The sequence below is a fragment of the Mytilus galloprovincialis genome, chromosome 10 (assembly GCF_965363235.1).
Source record: "Mytilus galloprovincialis chromosome 10, xbMytGall1.hap1.1, whole genome shotgun sequence".
Lineage (NCBI taxonomy): Eukaryota > Metazoa > Mollusca > Bivalvia > Mytilida > Mytilidae > Mytilus > Mytilus galloprovincialis.
The window spans coordinates 28,984,910-29,004,218 of NC_134847.1; the positions used below are offsets into that span (position 1 = coordinate 28,984,910).

General features: G+C 30.9%; 2 long non-coding RNA genes across 2 annotated transcripts; both read left to right on the plus strand.

Annotated features, from left to right (window-relative positions):
* The first annotated feature begins 1,490 nt into the window (after positions 1-1,490).
* Positions 1,491-9,716, plus strand: LOC143049078 (uncharacterized). The gene is made up of 5 exons (XR_012970044.1): positions 1,491-1,574; positions 4,961-5,032; positions 5,645-5,773; positions 8,524-8,637; positions 9,621-9,716. It is a non-coding gene; the product is annotated as an uncharacterized LOC143049078 (long non-coding RNA).
* Positions 9,717-10,620: 904 nt separating this feature from the next.
* LOC143049079 (uncharacterized) lies at positions 10,621-17,098 on the plus strand. Its single transcript, XR_012970045.1, has 3 exons — positions 10,621-10,706; positions 13,149-13,168; positions 16,089-17,098. It is a non-coding gene; the product is annotated as an uncharacterized LOC143049079 (long non-coding RNA).
* The last annotated feature ends 2,211 nt before the right edge of the window (positions 17,099-19,309 follow it).

Genomic DNA, 19,309 nt, shown 5'->3' on the forward strand with positions numbered 1-19,309 from the left:
GGTGTGCGTGTCCTGGAGATGGGGATGGGTGTGTGTGGATAACTTAATTACATTACTAGTAACAAATGATGAAATGAGGAACGTTTTGTTCTCTAAAATATTGTAAAATTTTAGATAAATCTTCATTTTATTCATTAATCAAGTTGATACTACATCTAGGGTGGTATAGTTTGTAGATCCAATACAATATCATTTGGCGACCAGTTTTCTTATATAAGAACATGACGTGAAATTGTTTATGAAAGCATTATAAGAAGAAATTATCAGAACCCACAGCAACAAGATAGATTTAATATATATATATATATATGTGTTTTAGGGAAATAAAAATTAAGGAATGTAGCTGAACATCTAAATTGCGTTTTAATTATTTAAAACGTTTCTGCACTTTCTCGGAAAACTTTTTTTTAAATAGTAACACATCTGACTTGTAAATGGCATTGGAAATACATTGCAGTTATTTATTTTGATTTTGATTGATAGGACTTGGATAATTGAGGATATTCAGTCATTTAAATTAAAGGTCTTCACAACGTTGAATATTTTAATACAGGTAATTCCAACAAAAAAGATATAACGATAAAACTGGTGCTAAAACCAGAAAATTGCAAGTCAATAATCCATTATTTTCTTTTTTACAGTGTTCCAATTTTTTTTATCCATTTTTGTATCATTACTTTTATCTACTAATTTTTTTTAATGTGCCTTTAAAGTAAAAAATCTTTATAAGGTTTATAACTAATGCACGAAGTACGTTTTAGTAATGTAATCAATCTCTTATAATTTCCGAAAATAAATACTCTCTTACCTGTAATAGAGTTTTTAGTTTTAATTATTGTTCAATTTTAGTGTGCGTGCAAACACTGCAAAAAATGAGAATAGCCTATATTGTTGAAGCTTGAAGGCCTTTTACGGTCATCCCTGTAAGGCTGACACATATAACGCCCATCAAGGCTATCATACACATTGGTATACGTTTTGGTTATGTTTGCTTCATTATTCTATTTTTTCAATGTGGACTCAAATCAATTTGGGCTTGGATTTAAGTCTTTTTGCCATTCTATCCTGTCGTTTTGCAGATGAGCATTTCATGTCGGTCCTATCCAATATCCTTTCTTTTCTATTTTTTCAATATAACATAATCGAGCTCCAATCAGCTAAGTAATCACATGTTCACCTAATGGCAAGCACTTGAAGGTATATTTTTTTAAAGGGGTAATCAATCGTTGGTATGGTAAAAATATTTACTTTAAACACTTGATAAATGTCTGAGGAAATAAACTCCATGCCATCATTCAAACTTTGCAAATTTAGTCAACCTGCATTTACCCCATTTCTGAGTATCTTTTCTAGATACTCTAAAGCTAAAAACCGGTATTATAATTGATACTGTTTCAGTTTCAATGGTTTATTTCTGTATAAATGAACTATTAATCATAGTGTATGAAATGACGTTAAAATACTTCCCGCTATTGTGTCCTGCTTTCATACGGAAATTAAATTCTTTATCTACTATTTTTACTACGTTTGTTTTAAATGTTTGAACATGTTGAAGGATATAGAAATCTGAAATTGTAAGTATTTTCGATCAAATTCACAGATATTTTAGTAGTTGTTAAAATAAAGTGTAGATTTTTTTTATCGATATAGATTGTGTCAATTAAATTCGACAGCATATTTAAGTTTTACACAAATACGGAGATAATTTATCAAGACGGATGTTGTCAACTGGTTATTACGTTTTGATTTCGTTATTACATGTTTAAATTTAAAAACAAAAATAACCAATATACTAAATGTATCTCATACTTTGAAAGTTGGCAAAAGATAAATACGTAATACTCAAAGTTCGAGAAAATGTTGCAGTAATCTGATAATTAAAAGAACTAGGATTGTCTTTCTTTGTGTAATTAAGGAAAATAAACCAGATTACATTGTAATATTACCCAGTGTATATAAAGTGCGAATCCAGCTAGTTCATTTTTACTGTTATATGCGGGTATGTCTATTGTAGAATAAAGGATCATGGGAAAACTGTATTTGTTTATGTTTTGAAAATATCAACATGATCAAGTTAAGTGATTTGAAGATAAGTTTAACATATTTTCATTGTGATATGTCTTTATAATATACAAACATAGCATTAAAGTTCAAATAAGTGTTATAAAAGCATCATAATATAGCATATCGATTATTGAAAGCGATCCATTTTAGCTATAGATGCGATGAATTATCACTGTTAGTGCAGTCATTATTAATGTAGAATTTTCAAAGATGCGAGGAATTTTTATTGTAGAATTATGTGATAAATGCACGAAAAAACTTAGTTGATGACTTTAGGATTTATGATACATGTATTTTCAAATTGAAATACAAACTCCTCATTCATTCTTCATCAAATATATAGCTTTTCAAACTTGTAACAAAAGCGATTCTCAAAATGAAAAATTCTAGATCCGCGAATGGATACTACCGCAGAGGTAAAACCATACACATTTGGGTTATTGTACACGAAATGATTGCTACAATTCATTTTTGTTGATTTTAGACCCTTTGGAACTCTATGTGGGCTGTTTCAGCAACTAGACAAAAAAATCCCCAAACTAGATACACGGTTAGATTCAGCATGTCAACGAATCCCAAATATCTATTTTAAAGGACTTTTGTCTTTAAATTTGGACCCCTCAAAATTGAAAAAGGGACCAAAAATATAAAAAAATGCATGCATCGGATACATTTGTTATTGAAGGCATGACTGTAACAATAGGATTGATATACACAAATATCTTATTCTGGGGGTCTCATTGGGGGGGGGGGGTCTGATCCCGGATCCCGCTTACTGTTTTGGCAGATTCCCGTATTCCGCTTATTGTTTTGGCAGATTCCTGTGTCCCGCTAGACTTCATTTCTCGTTTTTCACGACACAATCATTTGACTTTCACCTGTCACGCTTGCAAAAAATCGGCAATCCGGCGTCACGCTTATACCCAAATGCGACCCACTATTTTACTCTATTCTGAATCATATTAAGCCCATTATACATATATTAAAAAAGTAGTGTGGATTTTTTTATACCTTTTTATCCCGTCTCGTTTCGTTTTTGAGCCATATATAGATGTCGTATGTGACAATGAGACAACTCTCCATCCGAGTCACAATTTATAAAAGTAGACCATTATACGTAAACATACGGTCTTCAACATAGAGTCTTGGCTCACACCGAACAGCAAGTTATAAATGGCTCCAGTGTAAAACCTTTTAAACGGGAAAACAAAGATTCAATCTATATCAAGATGTACGTAATTAGTGGTGAAGTGTCATGGAAATGGATAAAAAAAATAAGGATAAAGATCCCTATACGCTTTATAAGAAACTAAATGGAATACATTTGAAATAAATGTTATTTCTATTGAATTTATCAGAGTGTTTTAAAACCAAACTTTCCTCCGTAAGTTAAATTTTATCAAATTTTTCTCTTACTTTATCTATTGTTTGAGCAAGTCGGCTAAATTAAGGCCTTACAGCTAATTTCATAATGCATGCAAAGCAAAACTTTGGTTGGCTTGCTTGCTTTGTTTGTTTAATTGTTTATACAAACTTTGTAAATAAGATTGACATTTTTAAACAATATGATTAGGCAAATGATAGTTTAACCTGTATTTTTAATATTTGAATTAAATTGGGTGTTATCATAACGATTATCCAATAAAAGAAAAACAAGCAAGTCAACTAAAGTCTTGCTCTACATGCTTAAAGAAATGAGCTGTAAGAGATAAAAAAATAAATAAAAAATTATACAGTGAAAATGCACCGCATATACAGTACTAATGATTCGCTCCACAGTAAAAATGAAAGAATAGTATCATTATTCGACAGTAAACATGACTAGCATTACGAAATCATCATAGTGGAATTTAGTAAAATATGAAGAAACTGAATGACAAAACATATTCTACGTTATACAACTTTATTAATTGTATTAAAATGAATATTTTGTACTGCAACAACATCTTACCTGTTAGTTATAAAGCACCTGCACGATCTGTTCGTGAAATGTCATAAATATTCACCTATTTTGGTATATATTTCAAAGCTGGATGGCTTTAGGCGCGATAAAACCCCGCTCGCATCTCTTACTTTGTTTTATTAGTATTATGTATTTCTGAACATATACATTTTAACTAATTTTCTTCATTTTCTTCGAAAGTAAAAAAAAGTTCGTCTGTTTATTTATCATTCTACATTAGACATTTATGGCATATACAGTAAAAATGATATTTTAGGATCCGCACTTTACATACACTGTTACCTGTATAGATTAAATCACATTACGCAGTCACGTGATATATTAAAAACTAACCACAGTCATTTTGTCTAATCCGATAAAAAGGACGACATTGTTGACATAAAGTTCACGGTAGACGTCATATGTATTGTATTCAAAGTAATCAAATAGTGTTGTCATGGATTTAATGATTTTGTAAGTTAAAAACTTGTTTTTTCTTCTAAAAAATGTATTCTATAACATTCCAATATGAATTTGGATCGATAGAAAAAACAAGCATCTTTTATTTGTTAGCAGCAATAAATGAAACTAGACATGAAGCTTAAATCATTGGTAATTAGTTTGCGCGTTTAATCATCTTTGTTACCCAATTCCGTCTATCATGTCTATGTCCGACTTGAAAATGTCAAATCAGAAGCATGAGGACACATACGGTTTCGTAACGTTTATAGATCAGGCAATTCCTCAGGGTTTACCTTCATTCATATGTTTTAAAATGATTTTTAGAGATGAAGACATCGCTTAACTACAATTAAAATTTTCTTTTTTAATATGCAAAACAAAAGGGTTTCCAATGCGAGGCATATGTAGTCTGAAAAATATTTCATATCTTTATTGAACTGTTCTGTACTTTTTCAAATCATGCTTGAAAAATTGTTTGTTGTTTCTTTCAAGCACAAGACCTTAAAATGGACACAGCCAGTAGAAATACGGTACACGGTATAAGTTCAAATTATGGTGCTCAGCGTAAGTCTTCATGCTTCAATTGTTACAAAAAAAAAATGGAATTCATCATTACTCTATGTTATTCGTATTACGTACGCTTTTTCGTGTTTTGCCTTTCGGTCATATGTTTCAGTACATTAGTTGTTTTGATTTTGTTGTTAAATATTTCAAGAAGTCATGTGTGTCTAATTATGCGTAGTATTACTCTAACATTTATTTGCCATACATATTTGAACAGATTATGACAATTTTGTTTGATTTTTTGACCTTTTAAGTCTGTAATTTTTCAATATATTAACATTGCTTTGATGTCTTTATATTCATGTAGCCTCGCAATCATTTACACAGATTCCTTCCGAACTTTAGTTTAGGTATGTCTTTATTTTTCACTGAAGAGTGATTTTGACAGTAAAGTAGAAATTATAATTGTTATACCTATTTGAAAGTGCATGGAGTGATTGTACCATGAATTGTACAAACAGTATAATCTTCTTAACGCTTATTATTGAAAGTTCAATGTAGAGAAATAGAAATAGTTTAGCAATCAAAGTTATGGTGAAAAAATATCATCTACATGTTTGACATATTCGATGGACACATTATGAAATAAAAAGAAATGTTTTTCTTTTTCAGAACCATTTGTCCCAACTTCTTTCATCCAAAAAATGATTGCATTTTTCACACAGACAACGATTATCTATGTGCATCCTGATGTTAAAGTAAAACAAGAAGGGGACATCGTACATGTTTTAATCAAAAGAGGTACTGTTTGTTATGACATAAATTTTATAAGACAATACATGTGTAAATCCTGAGCTAATTTCAATGCTTTTTCTGAAATGAAAACTATCCTATTCTATGAGTCATTGAAAAAACAGCGAACACAAAATCGTTCTAATTCGTTTAGTTGAGTTATTAGACAACCCACAGTAATGTTGATGATTATATTTAATGTCAATAAGTGTGAAAAACAAAATGAATATTTTGTATGATATTTCATGGCAGCACTAGAGTGTTGATATTGTGTTGGTAATACCTTCTATGACGAAACATCAAATAGCTGTTGAATCGAGAAATATGTTAAGTCAGCATATATACCAGGGTTATAATTATGTACGTCATACATCCGTCTACATAGGACTAATCAGTGTCGCTCAAATTACATATGATGAAACAAGTCGGGGTTACGTGAACATTACCAACAAAACTCTGTAGAGCTTTTTACCGATATTGATAACAATGACAACACATGCAATACTAAGACATATAGGATAAAACATACAAGATCATACAAAGTTAGACAGCTATATTGCATAAAATTTTACATATATAAAAGCAAGCTCAAACAAGTAAAGCACTAGAGTGGATAATAAGCACATGCAAAGCAGATGATAATAATAAGGCAAGACTAGTTCTACAATTGCATGGAAAACATAAAAAAAAATCAAACGCATAAAGATCTTCTGGAGCCATATATGAATGAGTTGCTACTGTAGTTTTTGATCATACTATCAAACTGATTCAGGTTCGACTGCTCAAGAAACGCGTCTTGCATTTTATTTCGGAGAGTAGCTCCAGCATACTGAATACTGAATTAAATCCAAATTGTGTTGATCTTACCTTTTTATAAGAGTTAGGTACATTTTAGAAATAAATAATATCATGGAGATAAACCGGTGACTGTTTGTGTAATAGACGGTTTTTTAAAAGGTGAACCATATGTCAACAAAAGAGTTCTTGTATTTTTTCTGTTTTTTTTAGTGTTACCCTCCCCACAAATGCCACACCACACGACAGTAGTTGAAATAAGACATAATATATGAGTGATAAATAGAAATTAAATCAAATTTAGATAATTGTTTCCCATTTTGTACATTTAACCGCCTTATTTTACTTTTTTTACAATTTTATAGATATGTCTTTTAAACTTAAGTTGTTATTCTGTTGTCACTCGATTGCATTACATGAGAGTTACATACAATTTCATTCCCATCCAAATTGAATTTAACACCCCTTCCATTTTGTTATTAGCCAACCAATCTATACAAACTGCACTTTCCATTTCAAAAGATTTAACTAGTCCGTTTAGATCGGAAAATTGGACGACAAACAGACAAGAACAATGCAACAGTATACACCGTATAACCGGGGTGTTCTTATGTGCACCGTTATGATAGACATACATAGACTTACACCCGTCGTATTGCGCATATAAGTATAACTTCGGTGCTACATTTTTTTCGTTTTTCAAAATAAACGAAATTGCGAGCTTGCAATTGGGAAAAGTTGAACATGTCCGACGTTATTTGTGGAATATATATTCCATAACGGGCAACCATCTCGAATATTTCAGAAAATGTTTGAATTAATTGCTTAAAGAAACATATATCAACATAAAATAAGATAGCGACAAGCCTTAATACAACTGTTACCATTTTCGTACTAGTCTAACACAAATTAAATGTCTGAAATATTCTTTTTCGACTCTCACGTTAAAGCTTATCTCTATCAAGTTGCTTACAAAGTAAAACATTATATTCAAAAGTTCAAAACTGTGATAGTCGAACGTGGGAAATAGTTGACGGACAGGATCGTATAAAGATGCTATAAGATCAAATCCTTAATGCGGGGAGGGAAGACGATAATGAATTAATTATATAACCTTATTCTCTAGTACGGTTAAACAAATTAATATGAACAGAGTTAGATACTTCAATTGTCCTCATAATAAAAACGATGTCTTTCATCTTTTCAAAATTGGTTAAATTGCCAAACTGGAAAACTATATCTGATCATATGCTACTCAAATGAAGAAAAAAAATATGTGTGTGATCATTCAATTGAAAGGCTTTAAAACAAAACAAAGTTACAAAATTGAATATTAAAAAGACATTTACCCCGCCACATTATTTATGTACGTGTCTGTAATTCAGTGGTTACATAAGGCCGTTAGTTTTCTTGTTTGGATTGTTTTAGATTGTCATATCGGGGCCTTTTATAGCTGACTATGCGGTATGGGCTTTGCTCATTGTTGAAGGCCGTATGGTGACCTATAGTTGTTAATGTCTGTATCATTTTGGTCTCTTGTGGACAGTTGTCTCATCGGCAATCATACCACATCTTCTTTTTTATATTCTATACATGTAGGCAATTTGTTTCTTTTAGAAAAGACAGTTTGTTATTTATCTATGCATTATTTTAATCGATTTGGAGGATTAAGGGGTTTGGCTTTACAAACATTTTGCATAAATATGAAAATCTGGAATTTTTGAAAAATTTGTAATAAACAATCCAGCTATATACCTTAGAAAAAAGGACGTGGATGAAAGCACTAATAAATGAACGTTAGAATTTAAACAATAGCATAAACATGTAAGCCGTCAAAGTCCTCGAATTGACAAATAAAAAGTAATACAGGCGAAAAAACCTACAACCTGAATTCTTTTTTTTTTCATATAGAAACAACCAATTCTTTTAAAATCATCAGCCTACACATTTTATTTCATTTTTAGGTAGTAACGGACAATCGAACATAGAGATTACACTACCATCTAACGGTTATCTTCAATATTTCAGCAGCACACACGACATAACTGAATTAAAACTATTGTTTGGAAGGTTTTCATGTAAGTTATCAACACTTTATTTATAATAAACTCAGTTTACCGAAGATAAAGCGAATAAATAGGATGGAAAACAATATAGTAGTTTAAAATTGGTTCAATCAGCTTGACTTCAAGTACCTTGAATACGAAAATAGATCAGCAATGCGCGAAAAACACCCACACAAAAATATTTGTTATTCCTTCTATTTTAGAGGTCAGACCACCAATGGGACTTACTCCAATGTATGTTAAAAATTTTAATACGCTATTTTGGCCTCGAGCATCACTGAGTAGACATGGATTTTCGAAATACGTATCAGAACATTTGTACTCTTGATGTGAGTGCCCTTTCTTGACTAAAACTTGTGATTTTGGTTTCAATGTTTTCTTAAATTACCCAGATTTTCAGAAATGAAACTTTTCGTGAAAGAGAAATGAGAAATATATTCAAACCATTTTGAGACAAAATTTATTTATCTATCAGTTTGCCTTAAATGCGCTTCATATCATAAACTTTCCCTATTTTCAGAAAACGGGGGCGGGGTGGGATGGGGTGGGGTAATTGTAGTAGCACTTGGTCTCTTCGTTACAACGCTTTAGACAATGGCATACACATCGTGATGCAGAAAGGCGATACTTGTATGATTCAGATTAAGATTGAATATTTATATTGCTGTAAGACCCCCAAATTTCGTTGAATAGATACAAAAATTGAACTGGTGGATTGACACCAATCATGACAAAACATATAACGTTAAAGAATAAATTAAAAACAGAAAGACAAAACAGTTACAATGCATTCAAAAGGAATAAATGAAGTTCAAGATGTAGCTCTAATGGTTTCATGTTTCAAAAACATATATAAAACCAGTATTGTTGTTCTATGAGTGCTTAATAAATTTCTCCTAGGCATTATGCACATTTCGCTGTTCACGTATACTTTCATCATATATTATAAATCATTAAAAATATAAAGGGTTTGGTATTCATTTCGTAATTCATAGTAGAAGCAGAAAACATAGAGAACACACAGAACAGAATGTTTGACATTAATTCAGATCTAGATTTAGAAAACCAGTCCTGTTTAACTAACAAAGGTATGACGATAACAAACATTTTTTTCTTTCGTTTATTTTTAGTTCACCCAGGTTCAAAACTATCACGACTTTATTATCTATGATTTAAGTGTTAGAGGTGGTTATTTTGATCCTCTAGTGGATGAAAAAATCTTTAAAATTTTTTTGCTCGAGTGTGTTAATTGGTTTCTTCTCTTGATGACCTGCCAAGATACCTATAAGTATTTCACGTAAGAAATGAGGTGTGTATCAAAGAGGCAACAGACCAAAGAGTAAAAAAGTACAGCCAAAGGGCGACAATGGGTCTTCAAGTCAGCGAATATATCCAGCACCTAAAGGCGGACTTCAGCCGGTCCCTCAACAAAAATTATGTACTAGTTCCGTGAAAAGGAACATCATAATAAACTCCTGAACATATAAATGAACTAAAATTAAAATTAAACATACACACTTATAAAGGCTCCTGACTTGTGATCACTTGTGACAGGTACACAAATGCAGTTGGGCTGCACATGTTTAGTGATATAGTATTTTTTTCAAAATTACTATCCGTTGCTTTGATTTGATGTTACATATCAGTAATGTTCAGTTGATGCTGCACTATGCAGGTTTCATATTTATTGTCTCATATTTGCGATCAATGGTCTAAATATGCAATTTGTTGTTTGTGAAATCGTTTACTGATTTTTGCTCGAACATGCGTTGATCATTGTTCAAGGTTTATGTTCGTCAAAGAGTTTGTGTTTTTGAGATTTGTGTGGTGATATGTACTACTGTTGGTTATTCGTGTCGAGTCCTGTATATTTATTTTTGTGTAGTCTCAATAAAGTCTCTTTTTGTTAAAACAAATATCTATGTTGTATAAAAGTGGTTATTTTTGTGTATTTTGAATGTATGTGGAGTGTAAAAGTAGTTGTTTTTCTTTTACAGCTAGAATAAAACACCACGAGGAGACAAATTTCAACAAGAATTCAGTTCTACATACTGCAAATAAATCATGTTTATCAAGTATAGGTACGAAAAAGTACAAACATTGCTAACAATTTTGTTAAATATTTTAAGATCTTTTCATATCAAAATGACGTTTCGTTTAAACATCATTACAACTTCGCTGTGTTATCATTTAAACAAAACGATACTTTCTTTTTTCTGCAAAAGATTATTCGAAGTTTTAAACTTCGAAGATAACTCCGTGGTTCGACAACACTTTTACCGATATAAATAAAATAACTATTTGAGCAATATAGTTAACCAAAAAATGTGTACGTCTATAGGAGACACATCATCGAAATTCGGACATAACAAAACAAAAAATTCTGACATTTGATAACTACATCAAAACAAAAGATATACAAAGCAACGTTTAAGAAAACATTTAAATTAGGAATTGCAAATGCTTGAAACACGAAATAACACTGTACGCAAGGGTTAATCATGAGTCTCAATATAGTATCATCATGATCAAGCTGGCAGCTGTTTGTGCCGTGTCGGGCAAAACTAAATATAAAATCAACTCATGGAATCTTGGAAATTGACTCTTCAACTTTGTACTTGTTTGGCTTTCTAACTTTTTTAATCTGAGCGTCACTGATGAGTCTTATGTAGACGAAACGCGCGTCTGGCGTATTAAACTATAATCCTGGTACTTTTGATAACTTTTGACGACAGATCTTTAACAATCCCATTACATTAGCGAACTATTTATGTTTTATAGCAGGATTGTTTGTTGTTCAACATTGAATTCCTGTGATAATTTTTGTCATTTGACTGCTGACTGTTTCGTTAAATAACACTCTTTCCTTCTTATATCTGTATGAATATTATCTAGAACTATAAAGGAGTAGGCCTAGTAAGACCCTTTTTTGACCCAAAAATATAGCAGTTTTACAAAATTGTTAAAATGTAAACTTTTAGCTATTTATTAAAAAGTAGACTTCTTCTGTTACATAAATATGGGCTGTTTTTGACAATAAAATGCACATGTATTGGGTACTAACATCATTACGTCATGGCAAATTACTGAAATTATTTTTAGATGGTTCCCGCATTTGTGTTAATTCTTAGTATTTAGATATAAGTGGTACAGGAACTTCATAGGAAGAAAGACAAGAAGTTAGCATCATCTGTTAACTTTACGTTCCGCTATTTAGATGATGTTCTCTCACTAAATAATACAAAATTTGGTGACTATGTTGAACGAATCTATCCCATCGAACTGGAGATAAAGGTACTACAAATACAGTTAAGTGTGCCTTATATCTTGACTTACATCTAGAAATTCATAAAGAGGGTCGGTTGAAAACAAAACTTTACGACAAAAGACATTAGTCTGAGATGATACCAGCTTCCCAATCGTAAACTTTCTATTTCTACATGTTCTATGTACAAACATTCCAGCAGCGTCTGCATACGGTGTATATATCTCCCAATTGTTACGATATTCCGTGGTTTGTATTTCTTATCATGATTATCTTGATAGAGGATTGCTGCTCACAAGGACGCTATTAAACCAAGAGTTTCAAATGATGAAGTTGAAATCATCCCTTCGTTAACTTAACAGACTCCATCACGAAGTGGTTGACCTTTACGGAATAACCATTTCACAGATGATTTCGGATATGTTCCTTACGTTTTTTTAACCTTGGCGTTGTCAGTTTATTTTCAATCTAAGAGTTTGACTTTCCTTCTGGTATCTTTCGTCCCTCTTTTGTATTTGATGGTAATACGTGACATATATAAAATTTGACAAATATCCTCTGAAAAGTGACATATTATGGCATATTTGATAAAAGATTTTCATATTTTAGCTTCAATGATGCGTCTTAAATCATGACTAAATCATTTCAAATCTTTCACATAAACTTAAGTACAATTTAGTATCTTAAAAGTGTCCACAATCTTTCAACAGATGAACCTGAACTTTGAGGCCACCAATCGGCACTTATTGGGCCTATTCCTTTGCAAAGGTTAATAAATATTCATTATCTCTCTGCCTTTAATTGCTGGCATCCAAAACATTAAGTTCAATTGAAAAATAAACACTGCCATATATAAAGGATTAACGACAGGTCTGACAATGGTTCGATTTGATTTGACTGTACAAAGGTTCATAATATAATCACTGACAGGTTTTGATTGAGTTTGTGATATCCAGTGTCATTGATCAAATTTGCGATGTTCAATTACCGTCATACAGCTTGTTATGTTTCTTGCTTTGAGTGTGTTATCTACAATTTATTTGAAAATAAATTGCATAAAACCTGAAATAATGTTCATATATATTTGTTTGATATACTAATTATATCTTTAGTTGCATTTGATATATGAGTACTTTCGTTGTAGAATAATTGTCGACAAGGTAGTTTGTGTAAGGAATATATAACATTTCACACAAAACCTCAATGTTTTAAGGATATTGCTTTGAAAGGACCTTGTTCTTATTTTATTTTTTTGTAGATCACTTTGAAGAAAATAAGGTAATACTTAAAAAGTAAAAAGTGTTTGCCGTGATTCAATTTTTTTAATTAATGAGCGTCACTGATGAGTCTTATGTAGACGAAACGCGCGTCTGGCGTACTAAATTATAATCCTGGTACCTTTGATAACTTTTTTTAATTAATATTAAATTCAAGAAAATATTTCCATGTGCAAATTTGTCTAGCTCACATTATTATCTAGATAACGTGTATTAAATAAGATGTTTTCCTTTTTCATGTCCCACCCCTGTTTTTTTAGGAATATGAAGAAGAAAAAACATTTACATCATTTGGTCTCCGGTGTAAAGTTGTCGCATTGGTAATCGTACCACACGTCCATAATTGTATAATAAATTACTGTCAGTCTACCATATTAATGAAAGTTTGCAAACATGAAATACCGAGAACCTGGATAATACACTTTTATTTAAGAACAATGTAGAAGCACTTCTCAAAATATATTAAATGTCTTCTGATTCGGCTAATAATTAAATTAGAAGTTTTTAAGCAAATCCATGTTTGCAAAAGTTTTATTTATGAAGTTACCAATTTGATATATACATTATTAAAGTCTTATAAAAACTGACTGTTAACAATCTATTTTTTGCTTCAACTTCAAATCAAGATAATTGTTTTCTATACAGAAGACGCAAAAGAAAATACATGATAAAATGCAAGGATTTTTCTTATTTGGTTTTTTTTTTCGTCAAGACAAATCACCCTTACATTAATGTTCATCAAGCATCAATGAGTTGCAAAGACTGCAAAAAGCGAAAATCATTAAAAGTAATTAAAAAACTTTAAATTTGATTAATTTTCATTTAAGGTAGATCATAAGTAAATGTTTTTTGAGACAATTTTTTTTTATAATTTGCCAAAATGAAGATCTTACTACGCTTTTTTCAAAAATATAACAAAAAGTATGAGTCACCGTGCTATTTTTCGAGAAAAATGCCTAAATTGGTTAGTTTGTTCATGAAAAAACACATAAGAGTGCATAAAAAAAATTCTATGAGATAGAGTTTTGAAATAAACTGTGAGAAGATAGGTTTCATAATATATTTTGAGAAAATAAAAAGAAAACATGGTGTCACCGAACTTGTTTTCTTGCCACAAGTAAAAATAAATAATTTCCCTATTAGTCCAGTATAAATTTTGTACTAAAAGAGTTATCTCCCCTTAAATGGCTCATTTAAAAAAATGATTTGAAAAACCAAAAAGCTAGATATTTGACAAAATATTTTGAATAATACAAAAAATTTACAAGTTTTCTTAATATAGATAAACAGTCTAACCATTAAATTGCAAATCTGTTTCCAAATTTGTTAATTTGGGCAAATAACTAGACCGATTTTGTACTGTAATTGTACAATCCAAGATGGCGGTATACCATGAATCTACCTTAAATCTCTGTAGATACATTAGATTTGATAAAAGTTGACACGTTTTTTTTTTGTTTTTTTTTTATCCTATATAGCATGTATACATGTAGGTTGTCATTATAGACAATGCAATTTTCCATACGATTTGTTTTAAAAGCTGGAGCTGCCTTACTTTAACAAAAATGTATTCTGAAAGGGGCAGTTTATAGTTATTAAGATTATAACACAATGTTAACTACTGTACATCTATTCTGACATTCTTACCTATAATGTCTGTTTGTATTGTTCACACAACATTGTCAATATAATCAATTGAGAGGTTAAGCTGGCTTTAAAACCAGGATAAATTCACCATTTGATACACAAGAAAATGCCTTTACCAAGTCAGGAATATATCAGTTGTTATCTATTCGTTTGATTTTGCCATTTGATTAGGGACATCAATTTTTTAATTTTCCTCGGAGATTGATTTTACTTTTCACATGCAGTCCCTTTTTCAAAGGTCTGAACATAGTGAAGAGCGGTATATTTTCAACTTTTACAAGTCTCAAACTCGATGAAGAGTAATAATTTATTGAAAGGTCTGCTTTCTCTGTTTTACACTTTCAACGAATAGACAGGAAAAAAACTCGTCAATTATACGCGCCTTTATGATGTCATTTACCAGATAGAGGGGATCACTTGTATCCCTGCCCTATTTACGTTCAACAAGCGTCTTAGTCATCGTCATTGTGAAGGATAAACTAAAATTAATTGTGTAATGTAGGTACGTTATCCCAATTCCCTAATGACAGCAGTGCCGATTGTCAATTATGAAAATTCAATTTGCCGAATAATTCATGCAATATAATATCATATTTTCCTAACAACTCTCTCAACATTGGAACGGAAGTGACGACGCCCCTAAACGCACGAATTATGTTGACTAAAACTCAAGTTTAGACGGAAATGCATCGAACTCGAAAGTTGTCTAGTAATGTTTACCGCTTGCCGATAAGACCTATACTGATGAAAATCCCAAATTGTGTCTCTATGATAGGAAGCATGATTACCATACCTGGGAATAAGTAGGTAAAACACCCCAAATATCTACAAATATTGCGTATCTACCATAACATGCATAAATATGCACGGCTAATAAATAAGCTGTATTTACAAAGCGCAACCTCCCATTAACGGGGAAATCCTATAATGTATGACAGTAATAGTCGGTTTTTTTTTTTTTTTTTAGAAATATCATAATACACGAGTTATCGTAGTGGAATCTGTTTCTTTAATGGTTTTTATCCTTCCTTTTCAAAGATTTCCAGTAAGTTGTGTTCTTCATATGTGACGTCAACAAGGATGGTCACATTTTGTCATGACGTCATATATAATAAATTTATAAGAAATCACGAAAATGTTACGTCATTTATTAATTTCTACCAAATCATTGATTTATGAATTATAACAGATATTTCACTAGTGATGAGAAATATTTTTTAAGAGACGTAAAAATAACACAATAATTAGAGAAATAATTGTGTCTTCTTTTACAGACGCTTTATGATCCAGAACTTCCATACGAATTGGTATCATACAGCAAAAGGAAATTTCATTTAAATGGCAATACATCTTTATTAGAATCGGTTAAATTATTAAAGAAAAATCTATCTACGGCAAAAGAGACATTGATTCTGTTTCGCGAGAAAGACATGTTGCTTTCTTCATTAAATCTGGTGCATTTAGATATTGAGAGCATTGCAAATACAAACCATCTCGATTTGTTGCGTATTTCCGAAACGGAAAGCGAAGTCAGAGTGGAAGTTTTAACAGGTCTCAGTATATATACGGCGTTCCAGTTTGCAAAACTACCACAGTTTCTTAGCAATTGCAAAAGGGTTAGTAAGTTGAAAGATCTAATTCAATGTATAATATTAGGTAATCAGGCAGAAGACGATCCCGAGGATCTTGAAAGAGTAAAAACAGGCAACGAGGAATTCTTTAAAGAATGTTACAGTCTTATTCAAGATCTATATGATAAGCAAAGTCGAATCATCAAAATTAAGGAAAACATTCTAGAGAATATAAAGACACACCAGCAAGAGATGAACAAGATTCAGCAGGATATAAATTCTAACGTGACCAAAGACAAAATTGTTGGAGAAAGCTCTTATACTATATGTTTCACAAACAGTAAAGGAACTGATCGCACAAAAATGGGAAAAAGCAAAGTAAGAACACAACCAGACCGACCAACATGGAACATATGCTTATTCAATCGCGAAGAGGAAACTGAAGGAGTGGTGAGGGAATATTTTGAAGATCCTATTATAAGTCAGGCAATTTATGAGTTCTTTGGACAATATATTGACCCTGGATACAAAGGTACATTCGAAAGACCACACGTACCTTGGCCAAGTATGCATCCTCTTTTGCCATACAAATGTCGATACCTAGACAATAAAGAATCCTAATTTTTATAATGCACGAATCGTTAAATGAACTACAAACAAATGTAACCAAAAGGTGTATTCTTTTTATTAAAATACGTTTAATGATGACTTTAGTAATGGTCTTCCAAATGGTATAATTCGGAAAACCCTTTAATGTAGTGCCACTAAAGATAACACAACAGCAAATAACATGCATTTCTGAAAGCATTAAGAATTTTCAAAAGCATTAATTACATGCAATAGACTTTATATATTCTTTATCTATGCATGTATGTATACGAAAAACATTAAGCAGAGACAGATAATAACTTTTCGAAAATACTAGTATGCACGTTGCATTTTTGCAACTTTGAAATCAATACGTATTGTTTTGAATATAACATTGTCTGATTTCTTTATTTTACCATATTGTTTTAATACTTCATTAGTTTCTCTTCATGTTTTTTTTAATAAATCTTTTTTTTTTTTTTTCTTAAATTGATACTTGTTTATTCCAAATATTTCCTGTTTACAATTTCCTCAGTTGCCCAGGATGCAAACTGTGGATTCCCGTTTACATTTAAACCAACTGTCCGGGAAGCAGAAGGCAGAAAAGGTGCACTGTATTATCAGAAAAAAATAGTATACATGTAAAAATACTTATATTCTTTTATATGACAATGAGTGAAAAAAGAAATATCTTTCTAGCATTTAATACTAGTTATAAATAATATAACATTATAACATAAAGGAGTGCACCTATAAACCAGATTCACATAACATTATAACATAATCGAGTGCATCTTTAAACCATGGATTGCCGTAATCAATATAAATTAAAGAGATATAAAAAAAACAGACCACATAACATCGTGACTGTTATCTCCTGCGAGGTATGTACTTATAGTATGAAATTAATTAATGTGTTTATTTTCTCTTTGTCTAATGTATTATTCGATAAATAACAGGGTACAGATTTCAGATGTGTTATCATGTATGATTTCCAAAGATTCAAAATATATGTAGAGGACATTTTTATCCCATCATATTTGATTTTGTTTCTTATTTTCCACAAGGACCATTTTGTCAAAATAAAAAAGAGATTTACATGTAAAGTTTGGTTCGATTGACCACTGCTATCTCCCAAAAGCATAAAATGTTTTAAATTTTCATCATCTAATTGAACATTCCATAATGTAAAAATATCTTGTATTTTACTACTGATTAATTTTGTTGTATTGCAATCGAAAAATAAATGTTGCAGATTTTCAGTATTATTTGCAGTTTGGCAAATATGACATTTTCCGTTTGACAATTGCATTTTTTAAGTCTACTTTCCGTATATATTATATTGTGTATGCATTTCCATTGAAATTCTTTCATTTTATTGGTGACATTAACTTTTTTCAAATTGCCCCATACTATTTTCCAATTAATTTCGTGGCCATAAAATTCTTGCCATTTTAGTTGACATTTTGGATATATATTCTTATTAATCATGTCTCGAATATATTTGAGTTTTAATTCTTTAGGTTTGATTTTTTTTCCATTTCTGTCTAATATAACCATTTCATTAGAAAGTTTCAATTCTATGTTTGTTTTTTCATTAATTTCATTATCAATTTTTAAAATTTGTAAGAAATCAATTGGTATTGAACTTTTAACTCTTGAAAATTCCGATATACAGTTTCTTTTATCTACAAGTTTTTCAAATATAGAACAACAACTGTAAAATGTTTTGGTTTCTTCGTTCCATATGTCTTTGATATATTTTATGTTACTTTTTAGAAAGGAAGAAAAAAACAATGGTTTATTTTGAAATGAAATTTTTGAATTACCAAATAGTCTCATATTAAGTACCTCGTTCTTAGTTTTTGGATTATCTCCCATTTTTAGAAAATTAGACCATGTATAAATCATTTTCTGATAAAATACAGGAATATTTTTAAGATTTAGTCCTTTAATATTTGAACATTTACATAAAAAATACTGATCATTATACTTGTTGTCAAATTGTCGAAGCCAATACTTGCCAATCGCATTCCAGCTTTCTAATGGTTCGTGAAGAATACGATAAAGAGACTTTATTTGCTTACTTCTAATGAATAAGTCGATACTAATCATGCCCATTCCGCCCTTTGTTATATCAAGACAACAAACCTGTCTTTCTATTTGGTTAACTTTCCCATCCCATATAAAATTCCAAATGATACTGTTTATTTCTTTTGAATATGTTTCAAGAATACCCCGCATTTTAATTTCATAACTACACATGGGCAATATGAAATTTTTTACTATTAAGGTTTTACCACTAAATGAAAGTTTTCTGCTTTTCCAAACGTGAA